This window comes from Homarus americanus, unplaced genomic scaffold (assembly GCF_018991925.1).
Source record: "Homarus americanus isolate GMGI-L3 unplaced genomic scaffold, GMGI_Hamer_2.0 scaffold25827, whole genome shotgun sequence".
Classification (NCBI taxonomy): domain Eukaryota; kingdom Metazoa; phylum Arthropoda; class Malacostraca; order Decapoda; family Nephropidae; genus Homarus; species Homarus americanus.
The window spans coordinates 7521088-7529368 of record NW_024738300.1 but is presented as its reverse complement, the minus strand read 5'-3'; positions in this window follow the sequence as shown (position 1 = coordinate 7529368).

Here is an 8281-nt window from a genome sequence, read left to right as displayed (position 1 = left end):
AGGTGGCCTGAAGTCTTAGACAGTGTCACATTCACTGATAAAGTGTTCAAGTGTATGCTTTAGAGGTTTATCACAAAGTTTACATGCTGAGTGTTCCGGTATGGGTACAGCGTTACTAACTTGCCAGATGTGTCTGTATCCTAGCCTAATTCTGGGCACGACTACATCACATTGTCTGGTTCTGTCCTTATGCTGGCCATACCGGTACCTCTTATCACAAAATTTGTCATATTTACTAATGCTACAACTGCCAGGTCTCTGCATTTCTCACTTCTAGATCAGAGTACATGATTCTGACTTGAATGTTTTTAAGTACAGCATTGGACAGGCCAAGGTCACGGTCAACATTTCCTCTCTCACATGCCTCATTGGCCAGTCTATCAGCACAGTCATGATACCTAATTCCAACATGGGACGGAATCCACACAGTTATCACATTTCTTTTAATATCACATACAACTTTAGACATAGAACCTGACGGGCTGTTCATTGATTTCAAAGCACTTTGAGAGTCACAGAATATCACCCCACCTCCATTTTCTTTAAGGTAGTCTGTGGCTAAGTAGATTCCCATTAGCTCAGTGTGTTGTGCTGCCCCAGTTGTTCAGTCTTTGCCTGTTTGACACTATCATCTCCTTTTCTTTATATATTACAATTGCACAGCCTGTTCTACCTGTGTTTGTCTACACAGAACCTTCAGTAAAAGCATAACATTCGCTTGAGTTAATACTCTCTATGTGTCTGTTAATAGTTTCTAGTGTGACACATCTCACCGCATCGGTGTTTAACATTTGCTTACTACCAACAGGAGTGTAACTAATAGGAACTGATATATCTAGCCAAGGAGGACTGGCATTAATGGGTTCGTCTGGTAGAGAGTCTTTTGTGGAAGGTTGGCGAGAGTCGGGATTACTTAGATAGAACATCAACTCAGTTTGAGCTGTAGTTTGGGGACCATTGTTCGTTCTTCAAAAGTTTGACACAAAACATGGTATTAAGTAGAGCTATCCTGGTAGATTTGTGGCATCCTAGGGCGATGGGGATGGGTCCATTTTGTGGAGGAAGAGTTAGAGGGAGGGAAAGTAGGAGAGAAGGTGGAGGATAAAGAGAGAGAGAGGGAGGAGGAGGAGGAGGAGTGAGCAAGGGGTTGTGTTAGTATTAAGTTACTAAGTTGATCAGTAGACAGGCTGGCTAGTCCTCACTCCCTCCCTCCCTCAGTGTAGAGTAGGCCGCGTCCCCTCCTATAATAATAACAATAATAATAACGTGTGTGTGTGTGTGTGTGTGTGTGTGTGACTCAGCTTCAGAAAAACAAACTCATTAATCGCCCTCAGGATTTGTATGACGATACGAGTTACATCAACATAAACAGTTTTATTGAAGGTTAATACAGGAGTTTAGTGTTGCCATAAGTTTAGTATTTTAGGTCCATTAGATACACTGTAAGCCTCTTTGGTATTTTTGGTGAATTTTAGGGGGGTCCTGATATATTTTTGGAGGGGTCCTGGTAGTTTTTTGGGGGGTCCTGGTATTATCGGGGAATCCAACCCAGGTCATCAGGTCTGGCTGTGGCGTCAACTTGTGGGGCCACACATTAACATTAATTTTCTCATATAATTTAGTTGTATTTGGACATATAAATCCCCTAAACTGTTTTTTTTATGTCTAAACCAAATTACTCAATAGTTTGGTTTGTTTTCTTATACATTTTTGGTAGTTCGGTAATTTGGTCTGCCTGTTAGGTTGAGGATAATGTTACTATATCAGGGTCATTAGTATCTTGGTGTTAGAGACGGAATTACTTTGTTATTTAGTGTTTTGTCGACGTTATAGCAAGAACGTTGTGATGTATAATGTTTGTCGCTTCCTATGGCAGAGGATAACGTTACGATAACATTTAACGACTTTGAGGATCTTACCTGCTTTAACCTAACCTAACCTAACCTAACCTAACCTTAACAAAAGAACATAAGAAAGGAGGAAACTGCAGCGAACCTATTGACCCATACTGGGCAGTCCCATTTACACCCAACCCCTATTGCTCATATATCCATCCAACCTATGTTCGAAGCTATCCTGCGTATTCGAGTTAATGATGATGTTTGGTAACTTGTTCCACTCGTCCACTACTCTATTTCCAAACCAATGTTTACCTATCTCGCGCTTAAATCTAAATTCGTATAATTTAAAACCATTGTTACGAGTTCGCTCCTGGTTGGATAGTTTGAGTACCTTTGTAATGTCACCTTTATTTATCCATTACTTCCATTTATACACCTCTATCATATCGCCCCTCACTCTACGTCTCTCGAGGGAGTGCAAATTAAGATGCTTTAACCTGTCTCTGTACTCAAGGTTCCTAATGCCCAGGATTAGTCTTGTCATTCTCCTCTGAATTCTTTCTAGTGATTCTATATCCATGCTGTAGTACGCGGTGACCAGAGCTGAACTGCGTAATCCAAGTGAGGTCTCACAAGCGCAAAATATAGATCTAGGATGACCTCGCTAGTCTTGTAACTAACACTCCTTTGTATGAACCCAAGTACTTTATTAGCCTTGTTTCGAGCAAATACACACTGTTGACTTAGTTTACCACCAAGATTGTAACGTTCCGATTACTTTGGGTATGTTAGGTTAACTTAGGTATGCGTGTAGGTTTAGTTAACTTTGTTGATGTTAACTTGATTCGGTTTGGTTTGATTCGCGAGTCTGATAAATATTCAGTGACCGTGTGTGTGTGTGTGGAGGGGGGGGGGGCTGCTTATCACGTGTAAGACGCCTCACCAGTCACCAGGAACCCCCACAGGTGCAGTAGACACACGCACACACACACTCACAAGCAGCAGTGACATATCAGCCCGGACATGTGGTAGCCACGAGGCACAGAGCGGATCATCTGAAGATTAGGCACCCCAGCTTATTTCACCTTATTAAACACACTAATACTAACCTAACCTAACCTAACCTAACCCCCTTACGCATCATTGAGGTGTTTAATCATCAGGTGAAGGAAGCTTGGGGGGTGTCGGGGGTGCCTAATCTTCATGACACTCCACCAAGCTGAAGGTGAAGAAGTCTCTGGTTAACAGGTGATCCGTTTAGCCGTACTGGGACCAACGGTGCTAATACGAGTGGCAGGTGGAGCAGCGTCATGCACAACCTCACCTTATTGGGGGACACATTGACCAGGTGTAGTGGATCAACGGAGTGAAGTATCTCTACCCTAGTGTATTTCACCTGAAGATTAACCACCCTAACGTTCTTTAGGGGGACGTGGTTAGGGTAGGTTAAGTTACCTACCCACCCACCCACCCACCCACCCACCCATCCACCCACCCACCCATCCACCCACCCACCCATCCACCCATCTAAACTATTTTAAATTGTCCTCAAAGAAAATAATGCCTCGTTTTTCAATAGATTACAGCCATAGTGTACGGGGTAACCTGAGGCTGAGGGAAACATACTGTATAATGTTAAGCGTATTCTGGATTGTATTCCGTGAGGATAGTTAGCCACTGCAGTTAACTAGTTTATTTTATTTTTTTTACAATATGCCCCGCCATAGTTAACCACGATGCAGTTTGCCATAGTTAACACGATGCGTTTTCTACGATGTTTGCCATAGTTTACCACGATGGTTTGCCATAGTTCACCCGATGCAGTTTGCCATAGTTTACCACGATGCAGTTTGCCATAGTTTACACGATGCAGTTTGCCATAGTTCACGATGCAGTTTGCCATAGTTCACCACGATGCAGTTTGCCATAGTTTACAGACCACGACGCAGTTTGCCATAGTGCAGTTTGCCATAGTTCACCACGATGCAGCAGTTTGCCATAGTTTACCACGATGCCGGTTGTTCCACGATGCAGTTTGCCATAGTTTCACGATGCAGTTTGCCATAGTTTACCACGATGCAGTTTGCCATAGTTTAACACGATGCAGTTTGCCATAGTTCACCACGATGCAGTTTGCTAGTTTACCACGATGCAGTTTGCCATAGTTCACCACGATGCAGTTTGCCATAGTTTAACACGATGCAGTTTTGCCATAGTTAACCACGATGCAGTTTATATAGTTTACCACGATGCAGTTTGCCATAGTTTTACACATATAGCACGATGCAGTTTCTACGATGCAGTTTGCCATAGTTTAACACGATGCAGTTTGCCATAGTTCACCACGATGAGTTTGCCAGTTTACCACGACCAGAGTTTACACGATGCAGTTTTATAGTTTTTTGCCATAGTTTACCACGACGCAGTTTTTAGCAGGTTCACCACGATGTTTGCCATAGTTTAACACCAGTTTGCCATAGTTCACCACGATGCAGTTTGCCATAGTTCTACGATGCAGTTTGCTGCGATACGATGCAGTTTGGTTCACCACGATGCAGTTTAGTTTACCACGATGCAGTTTGTTCCATAGTTTAACACGATGCAGTTTGCCATAGTTTACCACGACGCAGTTTGCCATAGTTTAACACGATGCAGTTTGCCATAGTTTACCACGATGCAGTTTGCCATAGTTTACCACGATGCAGTTTGCCATAGTTTAACACGATGCAGTTTGCCATAGTTTAACACGATGCAGTTTGCCATAGTTCACCACGATGCAGTTTGCCATAGTTTACCACGATGCAGTTTGCCATAGTTTACCACGACGCAGTTTGCCATAATTTACCACGATGCAGTTTGCCATAGTTTACCACCACTCAATTTGCCATAATTTACCACGACGAAGTTTGCCAAGATGACTTAAGTGGGACATAGCCATGGTATTGAGTGTAAGAGGGACATATAAACCAAAATGTACAGTAAGGTTGCCTCCCCAGCCAGCCAGCCAGCATCCCACAACACTATCTATATGTGTGTACTGTAGCGTTATACCCGCCTGTAGAGATTTATTCATAGACAATAAATCTTGTTTTAGTGTGTTCGTTGTCTTCACCAGAGCTCACAAGGTTGTTAATTTGACAACCTGTTTAATAATAGTCTCTTATGAGTAGGATGAGGGAAGGGGAGGAGGATGAGGGAGAGAAGGGAGGCCAGGTTCTACAAAAAATCCTCTAGACTTGACCTATACGTGTTGTCATATCACCTAAAACACGTACGTATCTAGTTCAGTATGTAGTGTTGTTTGTTTTCACGCGGACAGGATAGCCCCTAAGATAACATTATGGTGTCCTGGGGTAACACGATCACTGAGGTAACCTGACGGGAGACGACAGTAACTTTTTCTTTTCGATAATTGTTATCCAGTGTATTCGGTGACCTGTTCTATTATGTATACTTGTTCTATATCTCCTCTATGTATACCTGCTCTATGTATAACTGCTCTATATGTATACCTGTGCTATGTATAACTGCTCTATATGTTTACCTGCTGTATATGTATATCTGTGCTATGTATACCTACTCTATATGTATGCTTGCTCTGTATACCTACTATGTATACCTGATCTATGTATACATGGTCTATTTTTGTATTTTCTGCATCAATGTTAACTTATATGGCGAGTTTAGTGTGTGTGTGTGTGTGTGTGTGTGTGTGTGTGTGTGTGTGTGTGTGTGTGTGTGTGTGTGTGTGTGTGTGTGTTGATCTATCCCTCAGTCTGTTTATATGGCGATTGTACACCTATCTATCTATCATCCATCCATCGATCGTGTGGTGTGGTGTGGTAGAGAGGGGGTGGGGGTAGTGGTGGGCGTCATAAGGGTAAATGAGTTTATCCTGGCAGACTCCTGTGGGTGTCCGTGTCTATTGGTTAGGTTAGGTTGGGTTTAGGTTATGCTAGGTCGGGTTATGTTATGTTAGGTTTAGTTTAGGTTAGGTTTAGTTTAGGTAGGGTAGGTTTAGGTTAGGTTAGGTTAGGTTTAAGTTAGGTTTGCGAATTATTCACCACTTTATGGTTCATGCAAAGACGAACGTGAAAGTTGGATCGTTAGTCCGAGAAAAGGTTGTATAATATGGTGTGGACTTTTGGCGACGTTGAATTTTTCAGAAGTGATAGAACTTGACCTATGGAAGTAAATTGGATATAGGGCCATTTAAAAAACATTCAATATGGGTGTCATTTCCAAGATAGCCGCCGCACAGTGCATGAGGTATTCTAATTATGCTTCACAAACATGTAATTGTTTTGAGAATCATAAAAGATAAGTTAAACGATACAAAAGATTAAAAAATACTAATTATTTGAGATTAATATTATTATTTTATGATAATTTATGATTATGATTCTCATTAATCAAGTATATCTAAATCATAATGGATTATTTTATGAGCATAAGTTATTAAGGTAGTCGATACAATGGATTATTAATGTTCTTATAAATCAAATAACGTTCATAAGACTGTCTCAATTGTTTTATTTACATGATGAAAATTATAAGGTGGTAACGAATTCATGACCTCAACTGTACACACGACACGAGTATCAGACAAAAGTTTCTAGTCTCCCAACTTTTGTCAGCTAATGCCGATCACAGTCCACCACTACATCTACACGTGCTGGTACATTCTACTTCTGCCTTTACACACTTGCAGTCCCTTCTGTGGCCCTTTTCTGGTTGATATCCACATGATCAAATTAACTTCTGAATTGACTTTGTTGCTTCTCCGATGTGACCCATGAGGCCTCAGTAGGCTGGAGAAGGTAAAGCAGGATCGAGTGGCCCCAACAATAACCAGCTTAGAGTGTTCAACTACAGCTGCATATGTTGGTGCTATACTTCTTCATCTTCTGGTAAACAGGTCCTTCCGTGCCCCATTGACAGTAAACAGGTCCTTCCGTGCCCCATTGACAGTAAACAGGTCCTTCCGTGCCCCATTGACAGTAAACAGGTCCTTCCGTGCCCCATTGACAGTAAACAGGTCCTTCCGTACCCCATTGACAGTAAACAGGTCCTTCCGTGCCCCATTGACAGTAAACAGGACCTTCCGTGCCTCATTGACAGTAAACAGATCCTTCCGTGCCCCATTGACAGTAAACAGGACCTTCCGTGCCTCATTGACAGTAAACAGATCCTTCCGTGCCTCATTGACAGTCATACAAGTGCCCGTTCTGTCGCACATTAAGCCGACAAAGTGCTCTATGGCAGACAAAATCACTTCCACTTTGTCTCAGTACCAAGAATGCTGTATTGACCTAATCTCGAGCTTTCTATGTCGTCCATGCAATGTGTTTGTCTCTGCCTGCATAAAAGTTGTTTGGTCACATCCCGTAAAGGCGTGAAATGCAGTAAATTATCTTGATTTTGCAGGTCCAATTTTTCCAACAACATCATGGACAGGTACAGTACATATCTGGAAATCTTGCCAGTTCCTAACGCAATCCAAAGCTCGCTGAGGCCCAGATGTTGAAGCATGGAAACGGCTATGACGATCACTTCTCTGTTTACAGTACTAAGCATGATTTTCGTGTATCAGTGTTTTGCACATTCCACTTCATGAAGGAGAAGTCTACTATATGTTTCTTCGTGTGAATATGGAGACAAATTGCTGGTATCCCTGTCTAGGCTGTAGAGAACATTCTTTCCCTGCGTTGAGACTACTTACTTGTCTCCAGAACGTAATGTCTTGGACAGACCTGCTAGAAAATGATAAAGCTTTGCATTATTTCCCTCTTCCTTGAGAAATGCATTCCAGTTTCCAGGAATCTTGTTGTCTGGGTGAGCTCGCCTTCAGACACCTCTCCTTCTTCTTCTCCTGATACATTATTTCGAGCCACCAGAGCTATATTCATCCCAGATGAGGTCAAGCCTCTTGCTCTCATTCTGCAGCTGTCACATCGAGTATTTCATAAAAACATTTTCTCCATATTTAAGAAAAGTTTTACAAGCACCTGGTTTTAAAAAGTTCACAGCAACAGCTCCACGAGAAGCAGAACTTGGCCATCATGAGGTACTTGAAGGTTTATCACCAAGCTTTCCATGATTTACGCAAGATCAGATTTTTATACCTGATCGTAACTCTCATATTTGGGAGAATGGACGACTGGTTTTCATGACATCAAAACTCATCAAGACTATCACCCCGAGCCTGGCAATACACGTAGAGCTGTGAGAAGAGACCACAGTTTTTCTTAAGTGAGTCAATATTTGGCTTATCCTTTGATAATTGGATCAAAGAGAAATTTAGTTTTCTTAATGATTCGATCCTCCACAATGCGAGATTCTTTTTTCCAACCTGTCTCACGCCAACAGATCCTAGCGTTCTTCCGTAAATAGATTTCCCATTTATCAATCACAGTAAGCAGTGTTGTTACTTGTTTCTC